The sequence below is a fragment of the Saimiri boliviensis genome, chromosome 6 (genome assembly GCF_048565385.1).
Source record: "Saimiri boliviensis isolate mSaiBol1 chromosome 6, mSaiBol1.pri, whole genome shotgun sequence".
NCBI classification, from domain to species: Eukaryota; Metazoa; Chordata; class Mammalia; order Primates; family Cebidae; genus Saimiri; species Saimiri boliviensis.
Genome location: NC_133454.1, coordinates 61,844,879 through 61,858,360, shown reverse-complemented (window position 1 = coordinate 61,858,360; position 13,482 = coordinate 61,844,879). Strand labels below are relative to the sequence as shown.

Here is a 13,482-nt window from a genome sequence, read left to right as displayed (position 1 = left end):
CAGAAGGGATCAAATGTCATCTGATCCACACCCTCCCCTGATGGTTCCACATCCCCACCAAGTACCAATGTGTGTAAAGACTGTGAACACGGCTGTATTGCGTGCTCATTTATTCACCAACCATGCATCCAGTGCCCGCTCTTTGCCTGGCGCTGTGCATGTAAAACCACAGTCCCTGCCCCCCAAGGATACCACAGTCCTCAGGGGAGAGACAAACACGTCAGCAACTACAATACAATGCTGCAGTTGCAGTAACCGGGTATGAATAAGTAGCTGTGGAAACAGAGGAGAATCCAATCACACTGTAGGCCAGGAGAGGAGTGTCCAGCATGGATTCTGGAGAAAGTGATATGCCTGAGCCCTGTGAGATGTTTTATTATAAGAGGCTGTTGCAACCTATGCTTGAATCCCTCCAAAGACAAGGAACTTGCAACCTGCCGAGACCATGGGCAGCTCCTCGGCCAGGCTCTCCAAACACCACACTCCTTCCACCCCAAGAGGCAGCAGTTTTCATATTCTAGCTTTATTGATGACAAGGGGACCCAGTGACTTGCACAGCAGCCACTGGCAAGATCCTGGAGTCTCCACTATGCCAACTGCACCAGGAAGGCCTCCTTTCTTCTCTCTGCTGCTTCCTTCCATCCCCAGCCAGCCTCAAAGGCTTCATCACAGAATCCTTTGAGTGCTGAGACCCTCCCCCAGCCCTCTCCCCAAGGTCTGAAGGAAGGCCCAGAGGAGTTGGAATAAATGAAGCTGCTTAATGGCTTGCGGTGCCATAAAGTTTTTAGAGCTGTACGCTGGAATGAGCACGTTCAGGCTGAGATGAATTATCCAGGGCTTTTATCAAAGGGAGTCCATAAAAACCTGAAGGAGCGTGCCCCACCTCCATGGAGCGCTCATGTCACAGTGCTGGGCCCGGCGCTCTGGAAGTAGGAACCGGGGGGGCCGCGTTTTCCCCCCCAACTCCATCTGCTTTCTTCCCCTTGCCTTCCCGTCTGAAATGTATTTGTTTCTATGGAAACTGTGTTGTTACTGGTATGGGAGGAGTTTAATGACATTCAGAGGTGCCAAATCAAGTCCATTTATATAATGGTTTGAAATACACATAATGGCCCATGGAATATAGGACACAGTGACAGTTTCAGTAACTGTGCACCGAGTGTGGGATAAATAGAGCAATGGAATAGTCCCCACCTCTGAGTCAAATGCACTAGGAATAACCACTATTCTTAGTACTAAAGAGCAGCACTTCTCCACCATTACTCATGAAAGGATCTCAAAACACAACACCAGCCGGCTCTCAGCTCATAGAGAAAGAACCCTAGACTTCAGCTCCTCTGTGCCTGTCAAGGTTTGACCAAACATCAGTGGGGGAAGGTACAGAGGTGAGAGTGTGGCTGTGGATGCTTCCAGATGTGGAAGGGAGCAGGTATTCTATATCGAGGCTCCCAGGGCCCACCCGCTTGGTGAGTCCACTGACATCACTGCCTTGATTGATAGTCACTCCTATGCTGTTCCTACAGCTTGTTTCCGCTGGATTCAGAGATTCATCAGCACCCACTGTGTACACAGAGATGAATGATACATGGAGGATGCCCTTATCTTAGTTCAGGTTCCCCTGGAAGCAGACCCTAAGCAGGAACTTGAGTGTAGTCATTCCTCATGAAGGCACAGAGGTGCCAGCAGGAGGGCTGGGAATTAACACAGGGAAGGAGGTATCCAGCACGGGGGGACCCCAAGCCTGCTACCACTGTGGGCAGCCAGAGCCCAGTCCCAGTGAGAAACTCTGAGAAGTGCTATTGAACACCACCTCACAGCTAGGGCACCCAAGGAGTGGGCTAATTATGTACCAGCTCCTGTGGGGCATCATGGGTGGAGGGCTGCTGGGTGGGGGCGTTGCCTCCTGCAGGTCTGGCCTGCTCTGTGTGAAGGCACAGTAGCCTTTGCAGTTAATGAGAAAACCCTCAAAAGAAGGGGTGCCGATGTCGGGAAGGGTAGGTTGACCTGAAGATTCGAGATGGTCAAGTGAGCACTGACAGAGTCAGCGACAGCCTGCAGAGAACTTCAGGCCCAGTGGGAGCTAGGCATATAATAAAATGGCAGAAGGCAGGGCGGTGGCAGAACTAAAGGGAGGTACAGATGACAGGCTGATGGAACACTGGAGGTGGAAAGCTATTTGTTCTGACTGAGGCGCTCCAAAAAATCAGGAGAAGAGAGACGGAGCTGACCCACAAAGACAAGGGCCGAGGGAGGCACTTCCACACACGTGCTCCATCTCATCCTCACCACGCCACAAGGTGGCCGGTGTCATCCTCATTCTCAGGAGGAAGAAACCGAGGCTCAGGCAGATTGACCCATAACCTAAAGGCACACTGTTGTTAGAGTAAACCGGCTGAGCACCAAAGCCCAGCCTTCTTACTTCCACCCTGCCTCGGGAGCTTTGTGTCTGGGCAATGAGGATGGGGTGACTTCCCCATCTCATCCAGGACAGACATGACTGAGCCCCCATTGTGTGTCCCTATTGATTTTTCCCCATGTCCAAAACTGCTGTCCCTGAATCTCCCATCTCCCACCATGCACTGACCACAGACCTCCACTCAGCCACTCAGGCGGCCCTTCTGATCCTGCCCCAGATATGGGCTGGGCTGACTGTGCCTAATACTGAGTGAATTTTCTGCACTGCCCAGAGGGAAAGAGAGGACACAGCCTGAGTGGGGGAGCTTCAGCTCTGGTAGTCCCCAACAGTGGGCCCCCTTACCCTGTCTTCAGCCCTGCAGGCTCCTCTCCCAGCTGTGCTCTAAGCCTCACTGCCTCCAAAAACACAGGGGAGGAGGGATCCCATGCACACACAGGCAGCATTTCTGTAGCATTTTAACAGGTTTTCCGTCAAATGCAGCCTTCATGATTAGACACGGTGGGGAGAAGCTCCATGAGACCTAACAAAATGAGAATCTCTCCTGCAGAACTTCCCAGAGACACCAATACACCAAAGACCATGGTGAGCCGCCCAAAGCAGATATGGTTCACAGAGTTCCCAAACTCATCTGACCACAAAACGTTTTTCCTGTAGCACGTGTCAGGACTAGTGCTCCCTGGAATCCACTTTGGGAAATAGCGTTTTAAAGCCCAGATCTGCCGGTTACTGGTTGTGTGAGCTTTGTCAAACAAGAGTAAATCATACCTGCTTTGTGAGGACCTGCAAAGTATCATGGATGAACACCCTTTATAAACTTATAAAATAATATACAGATTATTTATTTGTGTGAAGCAAACACACTGTGTCCCAGAGAACATTTCACTGGAGGTCAAACAAATAATAATAACGTTTTTTTAAAATTGGCCCTGTTCTTGTCTTAGAATATGACTTTGACCTTGATCTCTCTTGACCTATATTCTCTCATTTGCAAAATGGGCATACTCATGATGCTAGCCCTCTTTCCTCTATGCATTTATCGTAAGGAGAAAGTATATATCACAATTGTGTGATATTTTGAAAGAAAAATTATAAAGTACCACAAGATGCCAGGCATTATTATCAGAGATACAGGTTAATACCCCCAATTTTGTCCCATTTGTGCTGAGGGCAAGACAAAAGGTGTGTTGAGGAGGGGAGGGGTTAGTGGAATAAATGAAAATGACTAATAATCTTCATCCATATTTATGATTTAGGAGCCTTATATGAGCATGTCACTGAGGAGAGAAAATGAATATTTTATGCGTGAATGCTGAATGTTGTATTAAGATGAAATGGACAGAACGTGGCCCGCTTGCCTCTGCTTCCAGGTTGTGCTGGGGAGGTCAGCACAGGCTCTGTGCCTGTCTCCAAGGAGCAAGGCAGCTCATCAGAAGGATGAGCTCAGCCTCCCAGCACGGATTGGGAGCTGTCCAGTGTTGACTGGTGGCAGCAACCTTGCCCTGGGAGGTAGGAGAACTAAGACCCACTCCATCTACCAGCTGGGTAGCCTTGGGCAAGTTACCATAACCTCACTGGGCCTCCATTTCCATGCTGTAAAATGAGGAGGTCAACCCTGAACAATTGTGAGGTCTAAATCCAAGCTCAGCTGTTTGGAAGAGGACTTCGTTATGCACGCAAGTGGGAAGTGTTATTATTTATTTATTTATACATTCGGCATTTATTGAATATCTACTATGTGCCAATCACTGCCACAGCCACTTATTTATCATATATCCTGTGTGCCAAACACCACAGTCATCACTTTATACACATCACTTCATTTAATCACCACCACCAGAATCTTGAGAGGTATCTATTATCACTCCCATTTTCCACATAAAGAAATAAAACTTAGGAAAGAAATAACTTGCCCAAAGCCATAGAGCTAGGAAATGGCAAAGTCCAGGACTGTATGAAGCCAACATCCTGGATTCTACGTTAAATGGCCCATTTTTATCCCAGGGACTTCTGCAGAGCCAGTGGGGGCCCTGCCCTGCAACCCTTGACAGCTCTTCCCTGTTCTGCTCATGCTCCGTGCTTCCTACCACCAGTGCCCCTCCCTGTCACCTTCTCTCTGGGCCCTGAGGATACCCTCCTTTATTCTCCAAGCCTGCTGTCTTCCAAGCCTCTCCCTGAAGGCCTGTTCTCCATAATGCAGTCATCCAGGAGTTCTTTATTTTATTTTATTTTATTTTATTTAAATTGAGATGGGGTCTCACCATGTTGTCCAGGCTGATCTCGAACTCCTGGGTTCAAGCAATCCCCCCTTAATGGCTTCCCAAAGTGCTGGGATTACAAGTGTGAGCAACTGTACCCCACCTGGGGGTTCTAATTACCATCCTTATTCATCTCTTATGCTAGGAAGGCATCAGATTGTGTAAAGATTGAACACCTCCCACCCCTAAAAGCAGCAAGGACAGATGGGGCAGTGCAGGGTGAAGCTCAGCCATGTCTCCCCGCTCCAGATAGATGTCTCTGGAGGCAAAGACAGCTCCACTTGGTGCCAGCTCGAAGCTCCTGGCTCACTCCCGTCCACCACACAGCATGAGGACACACCATCTTTGCAAATCTCTTCCCTATAGGGCAGTTTCATGTTATCTTGGCTCATTCCTTCTCCCGAGATGAAGAGATTGTTTTAAACCTGCCGCCCCACCAGCTCTGCTCCTGGCTTCCAATGACATTAAGTTTCATTATAACAAATAAACACCACGATGACATTTATAAGTTACCACCGAGCACAGAAGCACAAATATGAAGCAGATAAACTGCATTTGATCCAAATAATTACTGCAGGCAATATTGGGCTTAGTCTGAGCTGGCAGCCGGGTACCAAGTAATTTATTAGATTGCGTTAAGGCAATGTTGCACGTTGAGTTTTTCATTATTGTGTCTTTTCCCCTCTCCGTGGCCTAAATAGGTTAGAGGAGTTTAGACAGTGCACGGCCAAACAAAGACAGACTCTGCTCGAGCAGATTAAGGCCAGGAATGTCGCCCAAGTGTCCAGGAATGGCTGCTTCCCAAGCAGCACCGGACTTGCAAGAGAAGAAAGGGCTTAGGCGATTATCTTGCTGCTGCCAACCAAGGACAGCTCCCTGCACTCCCCACCCACTGGCCCAGATACAAAACGCAGCCCCGTGGAGGGAGTAAATGACAGGGCCCATTTACTGTCCTGGATGGAGCCCCCAGGACATGAGCCTGAGTTCTTGCTGCAGATTCTCTGCCAAAGACCCTCTATGGAAAGTCCCTTCCATAGCCCCAGGTAGCCCCAGGCAGTCTCACCCCTAGTCCCAGACCTATCATCCTGCAATAAATCAAGGGAAGGAAGCAGTCTACCAGCCAACTCTGCAGAACAAAGCAAGGAGAGCTGGCTGCAAGCAGCTGCCTCACTGCCAAACCCAAACTCATAAAGTTTGATTCAAGAGGTTACAATACCTCCCATTCAGAATCCCTCCTGCCCCGTTCTTCCAGCCTTAGTAAATTACCCAATAAGCAGCAAGGACCTGTAGTTATTGTGCAGTTAAATGGTATTTGCCCCGTAAATTCTGAGCAGAGTACTAATGGTGATATACAGTAACTAATTACAGGCATGAATTCTCTTCCCAAGATGCCAAGTGTTGCCGAATATTGTTGCATTTAGGGGAGGGGGTTTGAAAGCTGCTGTCTTCTCTCCAGTGAAGCTATGAGTAACTCTCTTATTAGAGGCACTGTCGCCATCTCCAGGGGCACTGCAGGCTGCAAAATAGAGCTGTTCTGGGGAGCAGACAGGAATGGGACCATGTGCCCATGTGCTGCCCCCTGACCCTGTGCCCATGTGCCGCCCCCTGACCCTGTGCCCCAGCAGAAGGGACTAGCAGGCACTAGCTGGTCCCCCTTGGGTCATCCACAACAAATAAGGGGCTCAGCACCCTGGTGGCAGTGACAAAGGCCTAAGACTCCAGGAGGGCAGCGAATGGAAGTCATTATTGACCCAGCCCAGGGCTGAGCAGAGAGAGCTATGGCCAGGGATTGGCCTTTGCAAAGGGCTTCTGAGTAAGGTCACAGAAGGTTAGGGTTAAAAGTGGTGCAGGATGGCTTGTGCCCTGAAGTATTGTTCACAGAGCTGATCTCAGCCCCAAGGGCACCATGGCAGAGGTTTCCCTGGTCTTCAGGTAGGGCAGAGGCTGCCCTATTGGCTTCCCATCAGCTTTAAAGCCGTTTTTGGAGGTCAGCCAGGGGCAGGTAGGGGGCACAGCAGTCAGTCTCCGCTTTCAGAAAAGGAAGCCACACAGATCAAACACCGTCTGCTGACCTGCTGCTGTTGGGAAAGCAGGAGCCAGCCCTGGACTCAGATGGCTCCAACCCTAGCTCTACCACACCCTGTGACCCTGGATGAGTTACTTAACGTCTCTGAGTGTCCTTGTCCGTAAAATGGGAAAGATTCTCTATCTTTTAGGATGGTGGATGTGAGTCGACGCTACACCTGCTTCTAAGGAACTCTGTCCTGCTGGAAAAGCGGAAAATCCCCCCTCCCAGGCTGGGCCCCCTGGCAGCCCTTACATTGGCTCTCTCTCCTCTCGAGGGGCCTCCAGAACAAAACCTCTTCTTGACAAACATCTCCACCTCCAACAGTCAGGGAGACTGGGGCAGTAATGGCAAGTTAGTTTTGCTTTGTTCTCTTTGGTTGATGCAGATCAGCTGAGGCCTTACAGGGCCCCTGTTTTGGTGGGTGACAGGAGAGGCAGGGCAGGGCAGAAAAGGGTGGAATTGGGAGGGCACATTCACAGGGCACATAAGGCTTGGAGCTATGATATTCAAGTCTCTACATGGGGATTGATAATGGGACCTACTCCCCGGGGTGCTATGAGGGTGGATTAGGTATGATAATGAATATGAAGTGTTTGTATGGAGTTAGTTGTGGTTAGCATCCCAAACCCACCAGAAGACAGCCCACAATCCCAGGGCAGTGAGAAGAATCACTTTTTTAATTAGTACACATATATAGTCAGTGCTCAATTATCTGTTGGCAAATTGTCCCCATTCCTGGCAAATGCTATCACCAAGTTTGCTTAATGAAGTCCTCTGCTAACATTTCACAGCTTCTTATTTTGCTCTTATTTGCATGAGGTCCAAAGGGAATAAAAGTCCTTTAAAAGCAAAATCTGTTAATATCCCCCATCCCCTCGTAGATAAGGTGCAAGCCTTAAAGACAGGAGATGGGGAATGTGGGGGTACACCTGACTCTAGCTTTGGGCTGGTCCCAGAGGTGAAGTTCCCCACCCAGCTCAGTGGGAGTCAGAGAGGGAGCCCCATTCTTGGGCTGAGGTTTTTTTTATTTAAGTATTAAAAATTCCTAGAACATCAAACATATCCATATTCAAATACGAATATCAAAATGCATTCCAAAGTCAAAAATGAATGTTACTTAGGATTATTCATTATTTTGGATTGTCCATCATTTTAGATTATTCACACCCTTGATCCTCTTCATTAACAAAGATAATTAAGAGTTGATTGTATTTGGTCTCCAAGAGGGGAAAAAAAAAAGGACATTGCACCAAGATGGCCTGAGTCCAATTGAGAATTACTCCAGCAGCCATGAGAAGCACCAGGTCTGAGCTGTGACCCTCCACACAGGCTCAGTGAGCAAGACCAAGGTGCCTCATGCTTCAGCCACACAGTGCGCACCAGGTGGGCCTGCTTTCACACTGTCAGTGGGATGCAGCCACATTGCCCTTCGTAGGACACCTGAAGAGCATCAGAACTGCACAGGGCCTTTGGCATCCTTCAGCATCTCGCAAACTTCCTCTCTCCAGAGCTCCCTCAGCTCTGACTCCACCATTGTATACATTGGGGTTCCCTGTGATAATTCACTGACAAAAAGGGTTGCATGGACTTTAAAAAGGTGTGAAAATGCCTTCACTGTGCAGTGGGAACACCAGTGCATGCTCCGAGAGAGAGAAAGCCGCTTGATCAAGGCCACCCAGTGACAGAGTCAGAACTAAAAATAACCCAGACCCACAAGCCCGTGCTGTGGGCACACAACAGTGCCCTTCAGATGTGGCCCAGAAACTGCCTGGAGAAGGGTGACCTGGAAGCTATTAAAATGTAGATTCCTTGGCCCAGCTCAGACTCACTATCCCAGAATCTCTGAGTTGGAGCCCAGGAAACTATTATTTTTAGCCAGTTCCCCAGGTGATCCTCATACACGTGGAAGTTTTAGAGCCATGTCTGATTGACAAGGCTACAGCAGCATAAATGATGATTTTGTTTACTTTTTTTAATGTTTAGGATAAAGATCTGACCTGCAAACCTCCAAGTGTCCTTGAGAGACGTGCTTTGATGTCCTTGCACCTTGGTTTTTATTGTTAACCTTAGGATGCCCCTGAAATAAGACTTTGGATAAATTAGAACATCAAGCATTAGGGCTGGGAGGAAGGGGCTTAAACCCTGCATTTTACAGATGAGGCATCCGACCCTTGGACAAGAAAAGAGTCAGGCCCAAGGGCACACAGCTAAGAGGCAGCAGAGACAGCATCAACTGGCACCTTCTGGGGCCAGGAGCTCAGGGCAAGGACAAAGCTTCATTTGTTCATACGGTACCCTGTAGACACGGGAGCAACAGGTGCTGGGTATCTTGGAGTCAGCCAATCCATGGCCTGGCCTCCAGCCTCTCCCAGTGGAGCCCACACTGATGCTCTCCAAGAGGGGTCTACGGGCACTATCTCTGCCCACAGCCGAGTCTGCAGCTCCCTCTTGGGCTAATGACATAGTTCCATCCCTGTCCCTTAGTGCCACTCTCTTCCATGCTGCTCCGACACATCCCCAGCTGCTGGCTCAGTGAGGGCATGTTCCAATCGGGAGACACAAGAGCCTGAGACTCAGAAAAGACTCAGAAAAGGGACTCCAGGGTCCCATGGCTGACCAGCAACAGGCTTGAGACCACAGCCAGGGTTTCTGTTTCACGTGCTGTAGAGTCCCATCTCCACTCCCCCACCACAAACCCACTCTGCTCTGCCCTTCCCAGTCTCATTTAGACCTCCAGGTGACCTCAGGCAGGGATGGATGGGCTCCGTCACGGGCACTGAAGAGCCCGTATTTCCAGCAGCACTTATCAGTGTCTTCTTGGCATCCAGGCCTTGGCTGGATCGATGGAAGAATCCCTCTCCCTGCCACTAATGAGCACAGTGCAGGCTCTGGCAGGGGCCGTGAGCCTGATCATCGGTAGGCAAAGGATTTATAGTGACTTTGGACTCACCCTGCCTCGGCCAGCCCAATTGTTCTTCATTAAAGATCCTCACTGTCCAGGACAACCTTGGTGGATTTTGTGTCCTGGGGACAGAAGTGTGAGGCGGGGAGAATCACAGGCTGCCCACACGGGCCCAGCCTGGGTGAGGAATGAGCATAGGGGAACGTGGTGTCGGATTTTCCAGCCCTTCATCCAGCCCTGGGAAGAGTAGTCAGCCTCTTTTTTGTTAAGTCCAAGTAAAATTCTAGTGCAATTTCTGGAATGTTCATGAAACTAGCAAGCTTCTCCTCATGTGTGTATCAAAATCAAGATACCAATGGCTGCAAATGGCGATGCTGAGATAGAAAGTGTTTCTTTTTCTCTCTCCCAGTAGAAATGTAGGAGAAACAGACAATAGAAAAAAGGCCCTGTCATCCCCGTCCGCCTTGTTCTTCTGGCATCTCTGTTTATCCTTCCAATTCTAGTCTACAGGGAGCTTAGGCTAGGTGATCTCTTGCCATCCCGATAGGGTTCAAAATCTGTGCAAACCTCAACAAGAGTTAGATGTTTCACTAAACACAGCTCCTCTCAACTCTCCCAGACTGGAGTAACCTTGTCCCTCTTAGATAGTCACATCTGTAACTTTCCATTTTGGAGGTGCATTCTCAGGTCAACACTAAGTGAAAGAACACCTGAAAATACTTTTCCTACTGCCTACCCCATAGGGATTTCTCAGTCCATGTGAGTTCCTCACACCACTTTCCCAGCTCCAGACCCACGGGCTCAGCTGTATCTGGGACAGCACCACCTGAGGGAGTCTGGACCCCTCTCCGTGAACACATTTATAACTGAACTCACTGCCTCACCCCAAGCCCGCTTCTCCTCCTGAGCAGCAAATGGCTCTCCGTCATCCATTCACCCTGGTCCTGCAAGCCAGGAACTGGGGCCTTTACCCTTCGTCATCACCCCACTGAACTCTATCCTGGGCAACAGAGTGAGACTCAGTCTCGAAAAGAAAAAGAAAGAAAGAAAGAAAGAAAGAAAGAGGGGATGGGTGAGGAGCATTCTTCTGGCAATAGCTTACATCCATGGCTCAAAAGCTGTGCTCTGAGGGGCTCTTGAACCCAAAGGAGAGTTCTCAAGATCTGTCAGATGGATGAAAAAAAAGTGGGTTCCATCCCTCCATCTCCACCTTCATCGACAGCACCTCAACTTTTATCCACTGTAGATACTCAGTTTAAGATCCACTCAAAAAAAAAAAAAAAAAACCTTATTGGTTTAAAATAGAAAAGTAATTTTAGTGACTTAAATATAATTTGTAAAAATTAAAATTAGGCTGGAAAGGGAAATTGTCAATTAGAGTACTGTCTCCCATTCCCAAAAATAATAATTTATAAATCATGTCCTTTGGGTGGATTTGTTTTCTGAGACTATCCTGTGTACTCATCTCCCCCAGAAACAGTCTTTCCATAGGAAAGCCAAGTAGATCCAAGCAGACAGAATGGGAAAGCCCTCTAGGAAGGTCTTTTCTCTTTTTTTGAGACCAAGTCTCACTCTGTCACCCAGGCTGGAGTGCAGTGGGGATCTTGGCTCACTTGGCTCACTATGGGATTCTGTACCTCCAAGCATGCTCCAACGGCATTGGGAGATGCTCCTCCTCCTCAAAAGGCCCTCTCCTCCTCGGCCCCATCCCATCAGGCTCCTTTCTTGCAAACCCCAGGTGTTATTCCAGGGATCTCATGCCTGCTGCCACCCCTGGCTCTGAGACACCCACCAAAAGAGCCTGTGGTCACTCAGAGTCCATCTCCACGGCCTGCTTCAAGTGGGCCCCCCTCCCAGCGCTGCCTTCCTCCAGAGCCTGGTTTCCATGGTGATAGCCCCCACCTCTCCCTGGGGGCTCCAACCAGTCCACAACTTACCCTGAGCCCTCAGATGCTTCCTGAGCCCCACCTTCCCAAGAGCTCTCACCCAGTACCTCCCACACCTTCCTCCAGGAGGACGCAGGATGGGGAGCACCCGGGACCGTTACCCACTTCGGGTGCTTCCTAACCATGGGCATCTCAGAGGGCTCAGGCACTGCTCCATTTAAGGTATTCTCATTATAACCCCCTCCGCGTCCAGCTGACAACCTGATAATTCTCTCTGATAGCACAATCTTTGGCAGTTACTGCGGCTGCCTTGACTCTGTCCTTCTTGCAAGAAAGATTTTGAGATAAAAGGATGAGCTGTGAAATCATCATTCGAGTACAGAGAAAGCAGCCTAGAGAAGGAGTCCTTTCCGCCCACCCCCTCCCGCTCCGTGCTCCCCCCTCGCCCTCCTCCTGCTTCCTCCTCTTCCCTCTCCTTTTCTCTCCCACTTCCTCACTTCACTCCTCCACTCTCTCAGTCCCTTCTTCCTCTCCCTTTCTCCTCTCTCATCTCTTCCCTCGTTTTCTATCCTGTTTGGGTGCCAGAAACAGTCTAATTACAACAGACTTGAAGAGAGAGAGAGAGAAAAAAAAAAAAACCCTACCATACATAGCTGATTAAAATGTCCTATGAAATCCAATTTGTAAAGCTCAAATCAGAATAAAAAGTGTTACTCCCACCATTCAAGGCCAATCTGATTTTTAATGAGACTCCTCGGAGACCCTGCCAAGATCTCGTCAGGTCCTGAACTCAGCCACCTTCCTGCCTGCCTTCATCTCGCCGCTGGGAATCTGTACCCCTCCTTCTGGGTAGCCTCCACCCCAAGCTCTGCTGCTATTCCAGCTCCCCTGGGTTAATAGATACCAAGTGTCCCCGCCTTGGGGTCATCTGTTGCTGAGAGCTCAGTCCTAGGTGTGACCCAAGCCTGGGGCTTTTTGTCCCCAAAATGGGCAGCAGCCAGTGTCCAGGACCTCTGTGTCTACCCCTGACTTTCCCACGCTGGGCAGGAGAGGCCACAGCAGCAGCAGCTGGCACGCCAGGTCCAGTTCTGCCTCAGTTAGGCCTGGATCTGTAAAGCAGGGGGTGGGGAAAATGGAGGGCTTGGAATGCAGACGGACCCCTGCACAAACCCTAGCTCTACCACTCACTGGCTGTGTGACCTTGGGCAGGTTACTGTGCCTCTCTGATCCTGGTTTCTTTGTTGTAAAATGGGGCTATTTCTGCCCTGAAGTATAATTAAATGGATTACAGGAGAAGAGGTTGTATGAAGCACTGGTCATCCTGAGGGCCAGATGCTCAGTGAATGTCAATGTCCCGTTGTCCATTCAACTGTGGTCTCCCAGGAGACACAGATCATGTTGCCCCTCCTCATCAGCAACTCTCTCCAGGATCAGGCTTGGGGACTTACACATAGCATAGCTTAGTAGAGGGCAGCATGGTCTTCAGAGCCAGAAAGACATGGATTCACAGCACCCTCTGCCCTAACTCTCACTGGACAGTTCTCTGGGCAATTTAGTTAATCCCGAGCCTCCGTTTCCCACAGCCCTGTAAAATGGGGTTAACAGTGTTGCCACGGTGATAACTAGAGTCAGGGCATGCGCTATTCTTGGTGAGTAATTCACAAGCACAGCTCCGGTTACTATTGTTCACCTCCCTGTGCCTCATTTCCCCATCTGGAAAATGGGGATAAAAATAGTGCCTACTATTTTTAGGTTGTTATGAGGATGAGAATATTAATAAACTGATATTTTAAAACCTCAAAACAGAGTGTGGCATCTTGTAAGCATTGTGGGTGGGTTTGTTTAATAAAATACTGTCAATTGACTTGCTTCGATGGTTCTGTGCCATCTCATTTTGAGGTCACATGGGGTCCATATGATTTTTTCCCAAGTGATTGTGAGGCTGGAGTAAGGTC

General features: G+C 49.3%; 1 protein-coding gene across 5 annotated transcripts in view; it reads left to right on the top strand.

The window, feature by feature from the left end:
- The window catches only part of KIRREL3 (kirre like nephrin family adhesion molecule 3), a 569,770-nt gene that overhangs the window by 454,722 nt on the left and 101,566 nt on the right, over positions 1-13,482 (top strand). The window lies entirely within an intron of this gene.